A 21,852-nucleotide genomic window follows, 5' to 3' on the forward strand; every position below is an offset into this window, starting at 1 on the left:
ACCTAGGTATACACGTATATGTGGCGAGAGATCCTGGCTTCCCTCTTAAACAATATTTGTGCACACATAGGTAAAGATAAACTGAGGTAGCGATGGAGTCACCCACGGTTTTATCTTCTGCTTCAGACTAACAGCACCTCATTCATTTCCCCCCTCCGCCAAAGGTAGGATACAGACATTCTCTAAAGAGAGGCCTGGAGAGCGACGTTTTAATCTGAATGGATTTAAAATTCGTTGCCTTTGGTATAATTTATGGAAATGAAATAAACAGCCCCCTCCCAATGTTTCACAGCGACAGAGTGTTAAGGGGGGGGAGTTACTGTTATGAGCTTATTAAGAAGAGGTGTTGTATGTTTTAATGCCTCGGATTTGTATTTACTTACTTTCTGATCTAAACTACCACTTAAGTCAGCAAAGGCTGGCATATCCCGACGCGTGTGTGTTCGGCTGCGGGGGGGGGGTATATATTTTTATTAGTACGATTATTGGTTTGTCTTTGCTCAGTCTTAACTTACCAAGTTATCTTGTCTTCAGGAGATGGAAAGATTACGACCCCCTGTTTTATTTTACTTTATTTGGTCCTGAGCTGCAAATAGAGGTTTAACTTGCAGCAATTAGGCGGGAGCTAGCCAAGCATCTTACTATTATGATGCTCGTTAAAAACCCTTCTTTTCTACATCTGCATTTGAGTGTGTTCTCCTGTACTCTTAATCTTCTTATGGAAATGAAGGCGAGCGGCAGGGAACCAGCGGAGACTTAGAGAATGTCCTTGTTAGGATGGAATTTCTCAGCATTGTTAATTAGCAGAGTTTGACGACCACCAGTATAGGGGTGGGGTGGGGGTGGGGGCTCTGTTTAACCACTCACAGACCCTTTGGCTAGGAAGGACCGAGTTCTTTTCTTTATTTAATGTTGTAATTTGAAGGGGGAGGGGACTCTGAAAAGAGCCTCCTGTTTGACAGTTAGGGGCTAAGAGAATTTTTATCTCCCTGTGAAATAATTACTGCCTTGATAACTCAATTGTCTGCAGAATGTCAACCTGTGAACTCAAAAGTTTTTATTTTATTGCCCCCAAAGATTTCTTTTTAAATAACCAAAGTAATGAGTACACAAATACTCTCCCTGTACTCTTTAACTTGCTTGAACACATTTTTTAAACCCTATTTTAACACGGTTCTTTAAAACAAAGTAGTCGCCAGCTACTGTAAATTCTAGTTACCGGTATTTCAAAAAGTCACAAGAAAAAATGAGTGTGCTGATGAATTTCGGTGGAGGGAGAGATAATAAATAGTTCCAGGTCCAATAAATCTGTTGGAAAGAAGGGCCCTCCATAGTAGATAGGACATTCAAGAAAGAAATGTTTTGTTTTCACTTTTAAAACTATATATATTGACAGTTATATATTAAAACTCATTATTGACTGCCAAAAATTCAGAACACCACTCAAATAATGGAATGTCATGCTGTCTTTGAAAGCTAGACACCTTAAAAGCTAGATAAACAAGAAAATTCATCCCTAGAGACTGCTCAGAACTAACTGTAATAAGAGCAGTATAGTAATTTAATATATCATGTAATATAGGATAATATATGTATTTGGTTCATCACTTGGGAATTATTGTACAATATTATTCATATTGTATGAACTACCATGTAAGTTAATAGCTATATACAGTAATATTATATAGACATAATCCACATTCTTAGGACAGCTGTATCTTTTTTAAAATTGAATTTATACACCGCCCTATACCTGGAGGTCTCATATTATATTCCACCCCAGCCATATGCTAGTATGATCCTATCTATGTTATGCTAGACATAGGCTTATAATATGAGCAACACCAATACATTTGTTTGTTTGTATAGTAGCATTCTGAATATGCACCTAGCATGTGGACTTCCCTTATGTTAAGAAACATTTCCGTTCTAGAATAAAGGAGAATTCCACTGAAGACTGATTTAAAGTAAACTCGAAGTGTTCTCCTGTATATTGGTTATGGATTCCTAGATAGCACAAATAACGCAACACGCACACCAATAACTGTGAAAGTGGAACTTTTTGGGTAGTTGGAGAAAGAGAAAAGGGAGATGGTGAAAAATGATGTACGTTATTTTATTTCATTTTATTTCATTTCATTTTTAGAAACCCAATCCACGGTGCTCACAGTGAATTAATAAGAAATTGTGTGTGTGTAGACACACATTTCAAAATACAGTATGTAAACAAGTGGTTTCAGTGTTTAAAATTACTTTTATAATAGTTTAAAATCGCTTATTACTTTGAAATTGCTACCTGAAGGTGTTTAAACTGCTTTGGCTCTTTGTCCAGCAAGCCACCCGATTGTCACTCTCAGATGCAGTATTATGTTTCTTAGGGGGAGGGGGCGACAGTGATTCCTCACTAAACCCAGCTCTGCCCCATAAGTCGTCAGACTCTCAGATTGTCTCCCTTCCTTTTACCTCCAACAACCGAAAGAAGGCAGGTCAAGGTTTTTGCAGATAATTATTAAGTCTTAACTACCATTAATGACATTATTATATAAGAAAGGAGTATTTCTTTTCTCTCGGTAGTGAGAGAGCCTTGACCGAACTGCTACCCGCGCTCTTCCAGGTTGTCCTACATTTACACACAAACACGCGGTTTCAGATGAAAGACCCCAAGACAAAATAAGATAACAAAAAGGTAACAAAAACAAAATCTCCTTAATGAATTCGTGGAACTCAGTGGGTACGATGCGACCACCTCTCCCTCTAAAAGAACGGGGTTTTGTTTGGTTTTGTTGCTGGTTTTTAAAGAGGTTGTTGGGTATATCCGGGTAGTACTGAAAACAGCGGAGATAGCAAACCACCTGTTAGAGTGATTGGATGAAATGTCACCGGGCTGCACAGTTTAGTAAACCCTTAATTCCAGAGGGGCTACTCCAGAGTGTTTCCTGTAGGCTGGCCTGCCAGCGCTCCAATTGGAGAACAGCCTTTACCAAAGGTGTCATGGGTTTTGAAGACGCTGGAACTCAGGACGAAAGGGTGAAACGTGCTTGGCAAACCCTCACAGTGATCAACTCCCGCCGGAAACCTATGTCCCCACTGTGGAAAGTGTGGATCCAGGATTGGCCTCCACAGTCACTTACGGACTCATTGTTAAAACCGTGTTTATGGAAGATAATCTTACTCGGCTACGAGTGATCGCCAAGGAAGAAGTAGGCCAGGAAACCAAGGCTTCCATTCCCAATGAATGAATTTGTAATAGCCACGAACCCCCATATCCGTATCCTTCCTCAAGTAACCCAAATTAAATTCCATCCTCAGTTGCCTATTCGCAAATACTGATCGGAATTTCCACTTCTCTTGCTATCCTGATACTGATCAAGATTTTTACTCCCAATTCTTCACACATTCTCCTTAAAATAAATTGCACTGCCTTGCAGTTGAGCTTAGGCTACTTTCAAATCAAGTAGCTTTAGGATCGCAGCCATGGAAAGTAAGTAATTCCCATTCAGTTCGGTGGGATTTTAGAGGGGACGTGTTTAGGATTGGGCTCCTCATGATACCTTGAGGAGCCCAATCCTAAACACGTTCCCTCTAAAGAATATTACTAATCTGCATCAGTCGATCTCGCAGTAAATGCTGCAAAGAGGATTACAATCCTCCCTCCACTCCTAAAAATGCATTGATAGTCAGAGAACAAAGCTAACTCCTTTGCCCCTCTTTGACCACCCTGAATATGGGCAGGATGGTTAATGCCTATTCAGGGGCACCTAAATCCTCCTGATCTTGTCTGCGCCTTTGCACCAAGATCCTACATAGCCTTCCTGGAAATAAATTCCATAGGATCCAGCGGGGACTAACTTCCAAGTGGTGTGTTTAGACGCAGCTGGCTTCTTAAAAAACCCTCGTAATTACACTTCTGCTTCAACACTCCACTCCAATTCTACTCTATTCCCCATTCTCTCCTTCTTTCGAATAAATGCGATCACACCCTTGCTTTAAAATAAGCACCCCAGAATTTTTAAAATAAATGCGACATTCCAGGACCGCTAAATAAAGACATGCACTCTTTTGGTGCGCTGCGCTGCACCTTCAATCTGAAATCAAAGTTTCACAGCGCAGAGCAAAGCGGTTTTTTCCCCCCAAGGAAAGCGTGGATAGCGTGCCATTCCACTTCATAATATGTGTTTTCGTATTTACGACGCCATTCCACTTCATAATACGTGTTTTCGTGCTTAAGATGCCACAAGAATCTCGGCTGATTTTGCGGCAACAACCTAACAGGTCCTCCTTTGGGAAAGGGCGCGCAGAGCGCAGCCTCTGTGATCTCCAGTCAGGATCATTTTTGCCTGGTGATTTTTAACAAGCAAACTTTCTTTCCTTGCTAAATTCCTGTTTAACAGGGTTGCAGTCCTATGCACACTCACGTGGCAATAAGGTCCTCTGATTCATTATTTGGAGGAAATCCCCATTCCTTTCAACAACATGTCAAAAGTAAGATTGTACTAGCCGAGTCTGCATCCTCACACCCTCGCCAACCAAACGCTTTATGGCGGCAACCCCGATGAGTGTCAGATGGAAGTAAATTCTGTGGAATGCAGTTCTAACTAATGTGCTTCGGACCAGAATATACTCGGAAGTAAATCCTATTGATGTCAATAAGCCGTATCCAAGCAAATGCAGTTGAGGTCAAAGTACTTCTTCCGCGGAAATGCTTGAATCCGTTTCTAGAAAACTGTAGGTACATTACATTACTAGCTTATGCTCCCCAGTAAATGTGTTCAAGGTCAGACGGCCTGTCACTACTGCTGCAGATTTACTACTCCGGGATTAGTACTCTGATACAATCACATGAATGTTTCAATAATTATAATGGGACTTCTATAGTCAAGCAGTACTGCCGAGTCCGGGTTTTAACTCAGTTTAAATCCATCTGGGTCGGGGAACAAGCTGCTGGTGTCACTGGAGTCAAGAGCTGCATTCCTGCAAAAATGCTGCGCCGATCCCATAGACTTCAATAGGATTTAAGCTGCCCAACTGTGCGCAGAGCTGCAACTAATGAAACAGAGATGGACGCGTATTTCAGGGACAATGTCAACTCTACAAAACTGCCTCCAGCTTTCTTGGGGGGCAAGCTGCCTCAATCCCAAGCACATCCGTTGCGCAAAATAACCCCCATTTAACTTTATGGGGCTTCAATAAACAACTTTGGGCTGCTGTGTAACTCTAACTGAAAATTGTGGGGCTCCTGCTTTCCAGAAAAGCGTTCAGGGTGGTGGGGTATCATAATCTTAACTGGGCTGTGTCAGTTTTCCAGGGCCAGGGGTCCGCAGGGCGGGAAGGGAGAAACTCTCCTAGCAGTTCCGGAGCAGGACTTTTAAATAATTTTGTGTTTGTGTCTATGGAATGAACTTCCTTCCCATTTTAAGAAATGGCCTAGAGATCAGGGCACGTCGTCCGAATCCAAAGAGGCACTTTTCTTTCCGTATTCCAAACAGACGGGGCTGACAGCGGAGTTCTTGAAAGATTCTTATTTTTTGCAACCTCGGAATGCGAATGGCGGATACTGGAAAGAAGGGGTCCGGTGAGACACCCAGCACACCTGATCTACAAGGGCTCAAGCCGGGCAGCGAATATTACCAAGTAAAAATATTAACATAAAGGAGAAAACGTGATATTCTCTGAGTAGGTTTTGTTATGAAATACCTCCTAATTAATTTGCTTCACGATTCACTCTCTATATCAACCCTAATGAAGGGCTGATCTACACTCAATTCACTAAATACTGTAATGTGGAGCTCACTGATTGATCTGGCAGACAAGAAGAGGCTTCTCCGGCCGTTATGATTCGCAGTGTCAATAATCCCCTCTGGATCAAGCCAAAAGACAACCGACCTCATGTAAATACGCCTAGGCTGCAGAAAGACTGGGGTGCTTCTTTGAATATTTAGTGAGAGGTAACTTCATACGTTTTTCAGCCTAGAAAACAAGGTGACGAGGCCAAGAGAAAATACTGGAAATCCATCCTCCCTGGAATCCCAGAAAGTCTAATCTAGGAACCTTTAATTTAGTGTAATTTTGTATTTTTGCTTTCATATCCCACCTTCATTCCAAAGAGCTCAGGGTGACGTATATGGTTCTGCCCCTCTCCACACAGTATTATCTTCGCAACAATCCTGTGAGGTCCCTTTGGCTAAGCCGCTAAGGGATGGTGGCTGGCCCAAGGTCACCCAGTCAGCTTCATAGCTGAATGTGAATTTGAACCCTAGTCTCGTCCAACACCCAAACCACCACACCACACTGGCACTGCACATCTGCAAATGTGTTAAGGAAAACTCAGCTGGACAAGGCCTTGGGAAGACTGAGCTCCCACATACGTTATTTTGAGTAATTGCTGTGGGGTGACTCTAGAGATGGCATAACAGCCGCTACAGGTGTGCTTGCTCCGCCGTTTAAAAATGGCAGGCTCGAACCCGAGGGATTGGTTTTTAACAGAAACGCTTGTCTAGATGTGAACTTGCCCTCAACATCGTCATCTGAGGTCTTGCTCAAACAGGTGACACACCTTCGGGGGTTAGGCCAGTGGCGAACAGGAAAAGGTTTGTTGTTCTGTAATTGTTGCCGTTTCATTATTGGATAGATCAGGTGGTTGCATGGATTGTAGCTTGTTTTGATTCGGATGTTAATTGTCTGAGAGGAGCCATGAAAGTTTAGCAGTGGGGAGGTGAAGTATATTTTAATTCTTATATAACTATCAGCATATAATCTTAATGAAAGAAGAATTCACACTCTGGATGGATGGAGACAGATGGATAGAGAAACAGGCAACGAACGCCTAGATGCATTTTTACTACAGGTCATCAGTAAGCCTGCCTATCTGAATGCGAATTTCCTTGGAGTCATACCTAACACAAGCTACATTTGTTGCTTGGGTCAGGGTGGTAGGCTTAACCATTTTCAGTCGAAGTGTTCCTGCTTAACTGGTGTGCAATGGGACTCTTTGCAGCAGGGCCTTCCAGAGGGTGTGGATAGACTCTCCATCCTAAAGCTTTTAAAACATGGAGGTTCAATCAAATGTTAAGAAAGGTTCCGGACAGAAGCATCACGGAATCAGGTGGTTTATATATGGGGTGTATATATGGCACTCTGTATGAATAAGACTGATTTCCTCTTACATATGATGCTGTATGTACAGTACACTCGAATACAGAATGCGCACAGACCCTCAAATCCGTTGCTAGGAAGGGATCTCTTTGGGACGCAGCTCCTCCTTTCAGGTTCCTGCATCTGCAAGGGCGTTTGGGGTATGGACTTCTGTTTCGCTTAAGGATTCTTAAGCCGTGTTGCTTGCCCTCTAAGATTCCTTTCCAAGGAGGAAAGCTTCCATATCTCGGTCGCGAATTGTCTCTGGCCGCTTCCTAGAGGACCTCTACAAGGGAAACCTTTTCGTTTCTCAAAGCAGAGCGTTTTCACAAGGGAGATAAAAGACTGCGGGTTGCGATGAAGAAGCTGCTCTGCTTCAGCTCATCGTGGCTTTGTTTGTTTGTTTTGACCGCGGCACCTCTGAAGAGCTCTGTGGAATCTTATCCTTGCCCGATTACTTTTCACACAGGAAACAGGCAAGGACCCTAGAAGTTGGGCCTAGGGCTTACCTAGGACGACCCTCTGGAGGTTTATTAAATCACACCCAATTCAATGGGGTTGACGGTGTGCATATGACCGCAGTCGAGGACGCAAGCCACGTTCCAGGGCGATACTGCCATTGAACTGAATGAGTCTGGTTTGCCACCGTTTGTTTAAGGCACTTCTTTCTCACTTGCCCCCTCCAAAGTCTGTTCGGCTCATATCAAAAGAAATACCACCTCCACACAAAGCCCCCCCCCCGTGCATCTAACTCCCCACCCACCCCACACAGTACTTCTCACATTCGAAACTTTGGGAAGCTGAGGGACGACAACTTTCCTGGATCATGAGATCATACAGAGGTGGTTTAATTAAAAACCAGCAGCAAGAGAAATTGATTTGGGAGGCGGCTTGAGACAGAACATGACGATGAAGAATGAAATTTCAGGGATTCATTCCTACACATACTTCTCTGGGAGCAAGTCCCATGGAACTCAGTGGGTCTTACTTTTGAGTAGATATGGATAGGTTCATACAGCCAGCCTTATGGTTGGGATGTAGCTTCTACTGAAATAAAGAGGACCTGTTTTCAAGTAGCAGTGTTTATATTACCAATATTTGAGGGTGGGGGATCAGACCCATTAGGATTCAGAAGCATTTATTCAGAAGCAAGTGCCAATGATGTTAATGGCCTTTACTCAGTAAATGTTGTGACCCTGGGTTTGTACAACAACCTCCCTTTAGATGTTTAAGGTTGTGATTGCAGGCTATTTGCTTGTTTTTGACTTTTTACTGACTGTAGTTTTAATTTTTACCCATCTGTTGCTGTCAGCAACTTTGAGCAGGTGTTCAAAAGGCTGCACAATTTAAAACAAATGAGTAGGAGTTCTTAGGATTGTGACCTGTCTATTGACTAGAAGCTACAATCACAAACACCAGACGTCTAACTGTTCTAGATAATTTTACATGAGGGAAAGAAGTGGATCTGAACAATTTTATTTTGCTTTATTAGTATTATTAATTTTTACCAATGTGTTTCCAGATAATGTTGACAAGAAAATTATCGGGGGCGGGGAATGCTGAAACATTCTCCTCAGAAAGATATACAAAAATATTCTTTTGACTGACAACTTGTTATGTATTGTTGTTTTATTACTCTAATATTTAAAATCTTATTTCAAAAGAAACCTGTTGGCAGGGATCCCCCACCCCCAGGAGGGTCTCCAAATATCAGCAAAGAAGTTTAATCACAACTGCAGCTTTTTAAACTATCTCAGGTTATGCTGATTCTGTTGTTTTAGAAGTCCAGCATATGGGCTTTTAATTATTTCCAAATTAAACATATGCCACAATGCCATACTTTCTCTCTCTCTCTCTTTTTTAAAAAAGTAGATACTTTTTTTTAAAAGGGGGGGGAATTGGAATTATTTTAAAATTATATATGTTACTTTTTTTTAACCCTCTTATGAATTGAAGGAGGACTTTAAAAACTCAAGAAAGAAGCATTTCACCCCCTTTAAGCAGGTCTGGGTTGGATCCTCGAAATGCTCACTGGTGTTGAAAAGGAAACTTTTGCAAGCGCAGTGTGTGGTAGGTACGTCCCTTTTCTATTCTTTGATTTTAATTGCTAGCCTATTTTATCTTGTTAAGTTTGCTAAACTGTATGTGCAAGACACAGAACCCAACACCCAAGAACAAGGTTATTGCTCTACGTAGGACTGGCGCTGTGGCCAACAGGGGGCGCTCAGACATCCAGCTCAGCCCCCGCCTCTCATCTAAGCCCATCACAACCCCGGAAGAAGCGGGTACAAGCTTGCAAGCTTAGCAGGGTCGAGTACAGATCTTTAGTCCTCATGGATAAAAAGAGATTAAAGGCTAACTTCCGTCTCTCTCCCTCCCTCTCTTTCTTTCTCCCCCCCCCCTTTTTTGGTATCAATTTTAACCAACTACAAAAATGTAGAGCTTTTATCCTTTGATGTCTCTCTAGAAAGAAACTGTTACATCAGCTGAGAAATTACATCGTTTGCAGAGCCAACAAATCTAACATGAAGTGGGGGAAATAATTTAATTAATAAATGATCTTCCTTAGAGGCACTTAAAAAAAAGAAGCCTGATCTTTGCCTCCCCTTTTTCTTTCCACCCCGCATCCCACGTTACCAGTGCAGTCCTTTCTCGCTGACTGCCGCTGCATCAGATTAAATGTATCAAACAAAAATAAATATCTTCACATTAAACTCTCTTCTCCTCCTGCATTTGTGGGCGATCTTTCTATTAAGGCTTGCATTTATTTTCCGTTTGAATCTATTTTATTTTATTTTACAGTATTTTTTTAAACTAATAGAGAGTGCCCGAGTGAAAAGCCAAATCATTAGAGGGGAGAGCAAAACAAGCTAAGAATTAAATACTAAGTCACACATTGTAGCTGGACCCATTTATGATGGAAAGCCTAAATAAAATTGCAATAGCCCCCCCTTTCTTTTATTTTTTTTAAAGCCTCTTCACCTGTATTTAAATAGCACGTCTTTAATTACAGCGGTCGGGGATGTATGAGGCTGAAATGAAATTAGCAGTCATTACCAGGCCCTTTAACTCCGTGGTGCTTTTGATCAGCGCTAAATTAGCTTCCCAGTCCTAACAAAGGCTCTATAGCAAGCAGTGGGCTGTAAATAAGACAGCTCGACCTGCCCTCAACACCTTTCCTCTTGTCAATCACAGCTCCGTCATTCAACCCAAGATTAACCTTTATCTATCAAATGCTTTTTAAAAATAATAATGAAAAAGAAATAGAGGGAAAATCCAAAACACCCACAACTTCGTAAAGGGAGCTACCTTCTTTTTAAAATTAAAAGGGGGGGGGTCTGGATTATAATTAGCCTTTTTTTTTGCATTGTCAGGCGTTTGGTAAGGCTTTTTGTGAAGGCATTGCAGTGCCAGTGAGGGAGGAGGAAACCCCCCTTCCTTTTTTCAAGGGGGCTGCAAATCGATAACGAAAGTTGGGGGTGGGGAAGAGAGGCAGAGAAACAGCTGACACCCCCCCTCCGTGTGGTTAAACTAAAGCCTGATCTTCATTTTACCATTAGGGGGCGCGAGAGAGCAAGCGCGAGCCTCGGCAGCTGGTACCGTACAACACCTTTGCAGATTTCAGGTAATGCATCTTCCCCGATTTTCCTCTTCCTCCTTTCCCTCCTCTCCTCCCACCCCCGGCTGCTGGCTGCACATCTCCCTTCATTAACCCGTTTCCCGGAAACTCAACGTGCACGGTGTCATAGATTCAGATAGGGCACGGGCAGATCGTCCCCGATAGTTTGGAGTCTTCCTCATTTTTAAAAAAATCAGTTGGACTCAACTACATCTCTTTTTTTCTTGCCAAATGGCGTTTACGGGAAAACGCACACACACACACAACCTTAACGCTGTGTCGGACTTGCCGCTCTAATAGGGGCAAACCTTTTGAAAGAACCCCCCCCCCCCACACACAATTAAGCAATACACGGCTCTTTCGCTCTCAAACCCAAACAAGAAGGGGGGGAGGAGGGAGGAGGGATGGAAAGGGGAGAATTATTTTATTTTATTTTGCCTAGCCAGAAACCAAGATTTCCAGAAACTGTACTTTTCAGTCCAAAAACGGGGAGGTGGGGGAGAAGGGGGAGAGAGAGAGAGAGAGAGAGAGAGAGAGAGAGAGAGAGAGAGAGAGAGAGAGAGAGAGAGAGAGAGAGAGAGAGAGAGAAATAGAAGTATTTGCAAAGTGTAACGCTCTTTTCCTGACGGCTGGAACACAGGAGGTGTGTATATTTTCCAGATCTAATCCCCCTCCCCCGCCCCTCAAGTCTCGGAGATGGCAAGTAAAAGCAGAGACTGGCAGTGCATGTCAAAGTTGGTGCAAGTTACTTACAGATTTCTGCCACTCCACTTTGGGCTCTTGGCTCGGAGGGCGTTTGATTGGCAGAAGGAAGACCAAGTCCGCGGGGGCTCCTCCGTCCCAGCTCGGCCTCCTCGGGGGCTTGGAGCACTTTCCCCCGGACGGCGGCACTTGCAGATGCTCGGATGCTCTTCTCTCGCGCACCCCACCCCTGCCAGCCCCCGCGCTCCAGCCTTTCTCTTCTTCTCCAGCCAGAGTGAATCCAGTTCCGTTTTTCTTCCCCCGGCAACCCGGGTTGCCTACACATCCTTCAAATCCTAGTCCTAGCTTTAAACTGAAGCCCCTGGAACAAGGGGGGGGGAGGGAGAAAGAGAGAGGGAGAGAGAGAGGGAGACAGGGAGAGAGGAAAATCGTTTATGGTATGGCTTAAAAATCCAAATGGCTGATTTTGTGTGTGTCTGTGTGTGTGTTATAAGAATGCACCCACAACAACAAAGTCAATTCTCCGTCTCTTTCTCTCTCTCCTCCTCTCTCTCCCTCAACCCCCCCCCTCCGTCCGCAGAGGAGAATAAGAATAAAGAATAAAAGCTTTATATTTTTGCAGTGGGTATTCAAAGATAATTTGATGCTATTGTTTCTGCTACAGATGGTTCTTTTTAATACAATAACAGTGCGCTTTGTGCATGCCACACACAATACAAATCGAAAAGCGTTTTCCTGAATAACCATTTTGTTCTCATTTGTATAGGGGCAACAAAAGGCGCCGTGAAGTAATGGGGATTCTGTTTATTGAAGCCACAGAATAGGGGCTTGATAAAGATTTAGGTTTGGTTGCCCCCCCCCCCGCTCCCGCCCAATGGAGGCTCACAAATGGAAAAGGACTCCGCAAGACCTAGCCTCTCTCCTATTATTATTATTATTACTATTACTATTAATATATTTCTTTTTAAAGATGGGGGCTTCTGTCTCCCGCTCGGGTCTTAATCGGCCCTAACATCTGTTTATTTCAATGTGGTGGTGGTAGTAGTTGGGGGTGGTATCCATTGCTTAAAAGAAAAAAGGAGAATTAGAATTACAGAGAAGGGCATGAGAAAGGTATTATTGGATATGCAATACTAAAGTGGACCACACATTTGCCATATTTGTGCGCGCGCGTCTATGTCCCCCCCCCCAGGGTTTCAACAGATCCTCTCGTCCAAGCTGCGTGACCAAGGAAGAGACGCTTGCCTCTCTCTCCGCTCAGTCCGATCCAGCTCCACAAAAAGTTTTCTTTAGACAATCCCACAAGCAAATGACAGTCAATAGAACCTAATGGCGACAGTTTCAAGGACCTCAGTTTAATTGGGCTGTAGATCAAGCTAAAACATTCGCCACTCGAAAAGGCTATCTTCACATCTAATCTTTGCAACGCAGGGCACCTACTCTGAGTATTCAAGCTTCCCCCCACCCGGCTCGTTCCCTCTCTGGTCCTGCTCAGCCTTCAGTCCCGACGCTGCTGCGAATCAACGCGCTTCCCTTTCCTCTGCACCAACGTCTCGTCTGAAGGGTCCCTCCCACATAAGTTTAACACGCATCTCTGCTCCGTCATGATTACTCATTCTTTTAAGAGCCCCTAACCTCTCCAGAATGGATTCGATTCACAAGAACGTTTACACAGGATAAATTCATCCGTGACACCTCCCCTCAGCACTGCTTGGGTCCCCCCTCCCCCCCTGCGGTGGCGAGGGGCGATTCGGATCCTGGCGATTCCTCCCCAGCCCCCAGCTCACACTGGCAGAGCGAGGAGGCACACGAAAATGACATCGGATTGTAGTCAGGGGCATGAAATCCCTAGCAAAGCAGCCTCCAGAGGAAAGAAGGCATTGTTTCCATATATTTCATCTCGAATCGGTGCTAAAAGTTAAACTGGATAATTTTAAGTCACAGCTTTGCCACATGAGCACGACTGGTTTTTTCTTCAGACAGTGGAGACACCCACCCACCCTCGTTCGTTATTTGCCACGAATAAATTAGCAGCGTTAATTGGGGCGACGGGAGATGCCCGGTCTTCGACGGGGAGGGGCCACCCTTCTCGGATTCCTGGGAAAGGAAGCGCACGAGGCGCAGAAATCCTCCCCACTCCAACGCCTTTAGCAAACCGAGTTGCGGGCGTTTGCTTCGCACCGAGGGAAGAAGGCGTCCATTGGCCGAAGAGGAGCGCTTAGAGACAATGGGAGAGCGGCGGGGAAGTTTGGGTGCGGAGCGTTGTGTTCCTCCACCTTTCTCTAGGAATTGATGCTCCGGTCCGAGCCGCTTCTGTAACCCTGTCCTGACCGTAACCTACCTCCGTGACTTTTTAACCTTGGGAGGGGGGGAAGGAGTGCCACTCTTTAGTTTTCCCACATCCCACTCCCCCTCTTCCAGCATATAAAATGTGCTTCCCCCTTGCAGTCTTCACTTTTCCTTTTTAATCCCCCCTCCCATTCTTGGTTTAGAGGCCGCATCTTGGAAAGTCACCTAATAAGGGATTATTGGGGAATCAGAAGTGACACGCGCCAAAGCCAGCCCCTCCCCACACCACTTGGGGGGGGGACAGGCGCTCGAAGAGCGGCATTTCCCACAGCACGTGGCTCGCCTTGCCCCAATCCTTTCCCCTTCCCTCGGCTTGTTCAGTTCCTGCGAGACCAGGAACCGTGTTCTAGAGGTCGTGGGAAAGGCGTTGGGCGTCTGTGCCTACAGAAATAGAGCCAATCTTTAATAGGGCGTGTATACTCCCGAGATTGTTCCTGGAAACTGGAGCCACGAGTCACATAAGCCAAAGTAATGGGATATGAAGACAATCGTTTTCCTGATCTCAAGCCCCATTACCTGGAATTAAGGTCCGTTGAAATCAACAGAACCATAAGTTGATATTTTCTGAGAGGAGGGGCAAGATACGGTATCTCACTTCTAGCTGAAACAATGAGGCGAAAATCGACCAACTCCACTTTTCTTTCTCTTAGACTCAAACAATACTATTCACAATAACCCACATTTAAGCAGAAAGGGGAAGGGACGCTGCTTCACTTCGGCTTAGCAGATTTGTGGATCGCAGCGTCAGAGCTTCTTTCATTTACGATAGTCCCGCAGATTTCAGTAGAAGTTATTCGGTTTAACGGTTCGTGGCACTTTTCCGAAGAGACTGTGGCAATGCTCCTATATCCTCGCATCCCATTTTTACGCTTTCCGCCGCCCCCTCACTTTTTTGCCTTCCCCCTTTCTTCTGAAGATTCATTGCGCTGGCTCTTCCTTTTTGAAAGACCATTTAAGCAGAGAGAATAGCGGGGATTATTACCCACGTCTTTTAAAACGCGCCTAAGGATGAAGTATAAATTAATTATATGACGCACCCCACAACCCTGACCCCATAAGCTTGTTTAACTTGACAGCCAGTCCCTCGACTGTAACCGATCTTGCTTCTCGAGCTGCCACCGTCGCCTCTGCGCGCTCACACGGGGAGTCAATCCGATTGAGCGCAGCGGGATATATCCCAGAGTAAGCAGCGCGCCAGAGGACCGTCCGCGCCGCAAGGACTCAGGCGTCCGGGCTGCAGCCGTAACGCTCTGGACCAAAGGCAGTTGAGCTGAAATGCTCCATTAGCCTGCGCACTTCTCGCTCTGTATAGACGGCGATTCTGATGGGGGTCATGACTTCCAATCCCCATCTCACAGGAGGAGCTCCCAAGGGATTGCCTGGGGTCGTCTCTAGTACACGGAGGAAAGGTGGGTCTGGGCGTCTGAAGGTAACACACACGGCTTTACGCACACGGGCTGTTGGCCTTCACTGGGCCGTGGATCGGGAATATGCCGAGATCCATCCTGCTACCACCACCACCGCCACGATCAATGATCACTAATCCGGTTTAGTTGATACTAACTGATCCCCAAACCCTTGCTTCAGCGATGGAAATGCAGATCCTCTTCCAACAGGATCTGAAAATGGGGTCCCTTAAAGTGGAAGAGCAGAAACAAGGAATTCCGCCAAACAGAAAAGCGCCCAGCAAACTGTGGAGAATCGCGATTGGCCAGGAAATAAAGGAACGCGCCATCCCGATTCCCTTCATACCTCAGGAGGATATTCACAGGCGCTCCAGCTCTAATACTGTCGGTAATGTGTAAATACCGGTAACACAGAAATCAAACACAAATAATACATATAAAGGACCTGTTTGAACAACGCTTGCCTAATTCGGCTCAACAGTTGTAGATGGGTCTGTCACAGAGTTCTTCTCCGTTGGCGTCTCTCTGTGCCTGTTTAGATGTCTAAAAGTTATAGAAAACGGGTTGCTGATGATATAATCAGAACATAACAGAGAGTGAGAGATGATTATCTTCATAGCTATCACGGCATGTTTTGTGTAAGTGTATGTATGCAGAGCTTTCTCTCAGAAAGGCAGACTGATAATCCTATACCACTATGTCACTTTCAAATAACGCGATCCTCAAACTGGTTCAGGCGAAGCAATACACAGATTAGGAACCAAACTGGCTCCAATGTCTGCTTCTAACAGCCTGATCCACAACTTGGTTCTGGCTCTCCGGATTCAAGCCAGTACAGTTGCATTGCACAAGGCAGAATCATTAACGTAGTCAGGACTTTTCCATTGGAATGTGCATCACAGGCAGAACGCACTTTACCGCCACAGTTTGTTTCGTTTCGTTTATTATTACATCTATATCCTAACTGACCTCCAAAAAGCACAATGTGGCTATACCGTTCTTTTATCCGCTCCCCTTTTATCCGCTAAGTGCTTCGGCTTAAATGATTTGTGGATCGCGGTGGAACAATCTTAAGAACAGATGGGGTCGGGACGGCGACACTCAACGTCGTTCAGCAGTCTATACTCTATAGCCATCTTTTTCAGGCTCCTAAACTAAAAATTGGCTGGTCTAAAGCTTGTGAGTCTTGAAAGTTTCTTTTCCGAATCTCCTTAACCCAACAAGTTCCAAAAAGGCTGCCGCTCTCTCTTTGCCTCTGGGGCACTTCCATCCACAGCCAGGTTCAGAAGATGCACTTAAATTATGCTAAATTTAATGGGAGCCAAAGGCTTAAGTTCAAGGACCGGGGATGACTAATTTTAGTTATTAGGGACGCCTGCGGGTAAAGGAAGAGGCAACTATATCTCTACCCAACTTCCAGAGCTAAAGAAGATAAATGTCCATTCGGAGTTGATATTCTTTTTCTTATAGAGTAATAACGTCTGTATCCTAAAACGAGCTAGTTCTGAGAACAAATTATAAATAAGTGGGCTTATCAGGAGCCAAAATTATTTTACTTTATTTTTTAAAATAAATAAATAAATTCCCATCTGTTGAGTGCTGCGAATTTTCCTTCACCCCCGCCTGAACGTCTCCGGAAAGATATTAATTATATTTCTAGACCGGATATGTTTGTCCTGAATTAACCCAACACAAATAACGTTTTGGATCTTAAAAAGAATATCCTGACACAATGCATTCATATAGACAGACTTCCAAGGAGAAATTAAGTTTCACAGGAAATTAAGTTTCATTAACATATTTCACCTGGAGGTGAAGTCCCATTTAAATCGATTTACTTCCCCGTAAATGGGTGTCTGTGCTGCGTACAAATTTAAGTTGAACTCGCTTCTAGTCACCGACACGTATAAACTCATTCATCTAGCAACACGACGGAATAATTCGGATTGGTGTAGCTTTAAATCTCATTGAAGTCAATCGGACCACAGCTCAGTCTGTGGCCGAGTAAAGGGAAAGTACTTCGATTACACGAAGGTTTCACGTTTTACCTTTTTATTACGTCAATGCACTGACCACACACTAAAGACCACTTACTCTGGAGGAAGCCCATTGACATTATTTCGTATTTCGGAGTAAAGATATTGTGGCTCACAGCAATTGGATCTGAAATGTACCAATAGGGTTATGGATCGGGTTATCTGCACAGTTTTAATGCGTGGCTTCAGTATAATTGGGCTGAGAACTTGATAACCATGTTTATGGAAGAGAGCAGCAATTTTGGCATCCTATATAACACCCTTGCCATCGCATCCGGCAATGATTGAGCTCAGTTGTAGCCGCAAGACCGGTTACCCGCCAAACGGCAGGATCGGACTCCGGAGATAAACGCAACAGCCAGATTCTAGACACAGCAGAATTAGAAGTCAATTGCCATGGCGATCAATTGGTCTGACTTCCAAGTAAACGTCTTTGGGGTGAGGAGGCAAAACCTGTGCTCATCATTTCTCTACACCCGGAGCAGCAACTGCTCCCGATTTCTCCAGCAAACGTCTACGCAGGAGCTGCGCTGTCTATGGAAGTTGCCCCTAAAACTACCGCTCAGCAAGAGGAATTAACTTTCACTGCGCCACTTGAAACGGATAAGCCGGTGTGTGCGTGTGCCCCAGGGTGGGTCGCAGTCCTCCTCTGAAAGCCCTCCGCTCTAAAGCATTTCAAGACTCACAGGCACCAACTACCAAAGTGTTGCGAAGGTTCGGGAACTGACAACTGGCAATTGGAAACTTGCATAAAGCGACAGAATAAAGGTTCATCGGGAAGTTCTCTTGCTCAAGCTCTGCTTAAAGCGAGCTGGGCTTGCACAGGAAGAACGCCCCAGGTCCTTTCCGGATATTATTTTTAATTCTGAGTTCTCACATATCTAGGTTAGAACAGCCGTGTGCAGAAAGTCTGCGCCTCGCAGCTTCCACCTACAGCCTACAGCCACATTATCCAGACAAGACAAACCTTGCCTCCTCGCAGAGATGCGGCTTCTTGAGCTTTCCACTCTAGCGGAAGCTTTGCTTAGCCGAGAGTCCCGAGCTCTACGCGCCGGGAGTCAGGAAATATGTCACCAGGCGTTTCCACACTTGCTACTCAAAACAATTATTATTAATCATTTTGCGTTACCGTATTTCAAATCTAAAATCTGCAACTGCTATAAAGTGTAATGGATGTCCTTTCTAATCTGCATTAGCAGCAATTTAGGTGCTTTCAAACCAGGCTTAAACTGGTTTGTGCTTTAAAACTTTACATTGCCTAGAAGGAACACTTGATTTCTCAACCCACATGAACGGCATTCCCATGTTTTGGCACCTGAGGCTTAAGTGATCTTCTAGCTAGCCCCTATTCATGTATTTATGCCAAGCTCTAATCACTGTTAATGTAGAAGAGAACGTGGAAGAGAGACATTTGTAATGCTAATGAGCATTCTGGCCAATGCTGGCTTTACATATACTCTAGCCAATGCCTAAGAAACTGAGCTGCGAAGAACAACAACAACAGCAACAACAAAAACCCACGTTTTAACCTCTCCATGAACTCAATAGCTCCTTTGGCAAGATCAGGCCAGCTCTGCACCCACCCTACTGGGATAACAACAGAAATCGTTTTCCTTATAAGGTTAATATATATGAATACCTCTGAACACTCTCTAAAGTGTTACATAAATAACAAAGACATTTGTAATGCTGGTTGAATTAACAGTCATTCTAAGCCATACAGGTGAAATTACCCACGTGAAATCACAAACTGCACAAGGGGCTCAGATGTGCTTTTTGACTGTTGAGCGACATCCTGCACAGCAGCCACTGCTCAGCTGAACATCCACGAATATGTTTCCCTTCCTTGATACACTTTTACAATTCACAATCAAAGGATTTATGGAATGGTCAAAGATGGGTTTTCTTTTTGTAAAAGATTTCCAGAATAGTATATATGAAACCAAGGAATAGTACTACTTATTCTGAATTAATCAATCTAGATCTTAAGAATTCCTTAGCATCCTATCTTAAGGCATAAGGACCATTTGCTATTACAGTATCTCTCTCTCTCTCTCTCTCTCTCTCTCTCTCTCTCTCTCTGTGTGTGTGTGTGTGTGTGTGTGTGTGTGTGTGTGTGTGTGAACATTTCACAAAATAACCTTCCCCAAAGCATAGATTTTGACAAGTTTATACAGATGGATAGAAAGATGATGCTTAAAATATCACTAATGAATAAACTCATGATGAGTAGTTTTGGTAGTACAGTTCTTACATTTCTTCCTGAAATTCTTCCTTTAAAAATATTTTCTGTATTTCACATCCATTATCTCTTCAATAGAGAAAGGGTTAGCATTAAAACCTCTCCCCATTAAACATTTCCCTCATAACAAGGCTGGAATTTGGTTTTAGTCTGCTTGCTGCCACTGCTATTGCCTCACACCATAGCCAGTGGAGGTTGAAAGAAACCTTTCAGAATTAAGATGGCTGGCAATTGAAGTGCATTACATATATTATAATGTGAAAAGTATTGTGTATCTTTCCACCATTAAAGGAGACTCAGAGGTTTTAAAGTTTTCAAATTAAAGTGCAGCTTATCACAGGGAAAATGTTTCTGCTGAATTCCCTCCCGACACACACTTGGAGGGTCAGTCACACACCCCTAATATTTCCTACAACTTCCATAAGTTGCTTCCCCCTCCACCTCCCAATTTTCTCTGTCTTTTACAGGTAGATAAGACAAACTGACCCACCACTGAATTATTGTTCAGCATCCAAACCAATGGAAAATGGTTAAATGGCAAGTCCGTGCAAGAAGGCCACTAGATCTGCTCACTTTTTCCAAACATAACATACTACCTATAAATCACAAATTAACTTTTCCTCTATAATATGCTGGGGAAATTGTTCAGACAATTAAATGTGATCGAAAGCACCTTCAAACGACCAAAACGTTTAAGGAACAGATTTGTCTTTGTCCCAGTTGCAATTCATGGCCCCAAAAGAGGGATGTTTACAAGCTCTGATTGCTAGGCCAATACTGATATCTGAGAACTGTCTCATTCATAATACAGGGAGAAAATAACTCTCATTATTTGCTACAGAATTCCTTGTCACCAGTTGCTATAGTGCCATGTAAGCTATGTAACCACTTGCTATAGTTCAGGATTTCCCCCAGAATGTGAGAGTATGGGATTTAGAATCCTGCAATGTATTTTAACTCTTTCAGCACCATCTCCTCCAAGAAAATGTGTCCAATTGAAAACTGAGCTAATTTACGATGTAGTCTTCACCCAATTTACCAGCGAACTTCTGCACAAATCCTATTAAAGTGAATGGGACTTGCATTAGGACCAGGCTATGAGTGCTGCTGTCTTCACTGAGATTAAAACCACCTGAGATTCAACAACTTTGCCTTTGTCTTCACCCAAAAGGAAAGTTATGTCCAACTTCGTGATAACAGAATAAATGAAGTAAGGAGGGAGCTGCAGACCAAGATAGGAAAAGAGGTGGTAACAGAACACTTAGCTACTTTAAATTAATTCAAATTGTTGTTGTTGTTGTTGTTGTTGTTATTAAAAAGCCATGCTGTGTCTTAGTATCACAGCATCTTTTCTAAGTGCCCACAGACCAACTGTTGAATTAGCTGTTCCAGGACTTTTCCTGGGATCGATGTGAAGCTCACCAGTCAGTGGTTACCTGGGTCTTCTTTTTTCCTCTTTTTGAAGATGGGAATAACATTTGCCCGCCTCCAATCTATAGGGACCTCACTTGTTCTCCAAGAATTCTCACAAGATTCTAGACAGAATTCTCAAAGATTATAGACAGAAGCTCTGAGAAATAAATAAATAAATAAATAAATAAATAAATATACTCCACCCATTTGGCTAGGTTTCCCCATCCACTCTGGGCAACTTCCAACAAAATATTAAAAATACAATAAAACATCAGTCATTAAAAACTTCCCTAAACAGGGCTGCCTTCAGATGTCTTCTAAAAGTCAGGTAGTTATTTATTTCCTTGACATCTGATGGGAGGGCGTTCCACAGGGAACAAGTCATGTCAGACAAATCTCAGTTCTTTCTTTATGGAGTTACAAGCATGGTGGATCAGGGGAATGGTGTGGACATAGTGTATCTTGATTTAGTAAGGCTCTTGACAAAGCCCCCCCATAATATTCTTGTGAGGAAGCTGGTAAAATGTGGGTTGAACGAGGTAACTGGTAGACATGGGCATAGCCAGGATTTATTGGGGGGGGCAGCCTTATCAGGGGAGGCAGAACCGAGTTATCTGCGATGCAATTGGTCTGTTAGTTAAGTATTTTTATTCATTTACTTGATTGCAGGGGCAGCTGCCCTATGAAAGATGGGAAAAGGTTGTTTCCTCCTACTCTGGGTGGCAGGGCTCAAACCAATGGCTTCAAGTTATAAGAAAGGAGATTCTGACTAAACACCAGGAAGAACCTTCTGACAGTGAGAGCTGTTAGACAGTGGAACTGTCTCGTTCAGCAGGTGAAGGACTCTTCATCATTGGATGTTTTAAAGCAGAGGTTGGGTGGCCTTCTGCCATGGCTGCTTTAGCTGAGATTCCTGCATTGCAGGGGGTTGGACTACATGACCCTTGAGGTTAC

At 43.8% G+C, this 21,852-nt stretch overlaps 1 long non-coding RNA gene across 1 annotated transcript in view; it reads right to left on the minus strand.

The window, feature by feature from the left end:
- The window catches only part of LOC118093467 (uncharacterized), a 441,102-nt gene that overhangs the window by 44,499 nt on the left and 374,751 nt on the right, over positions 1-21,852 (minus strand). The window contains exon 6 of the long non-coding RNA XR_009557561.1: positions 11,504-11,813. This is a non-coding gene — a long non-coding RNA (uncharacterized LOC118093467). The remainder of the gene's footprint in view (positions 1-11,503; positions 11,814-21,852) is intronic.

Source organism: Zootoca vivipara, chromosome 5 (genome assembly GCF_963506605.1).
Source record: "Zootoca vivipara chromosome 5, rZooViv1.1, whole genome shotgun sequence".
Taxonomy (NCBI): Eukaryota; Metazoa; Chordata; class Lepidosauria; order Squamata; family Lacertidae; genus Zootoca; species Zootoca vivipara.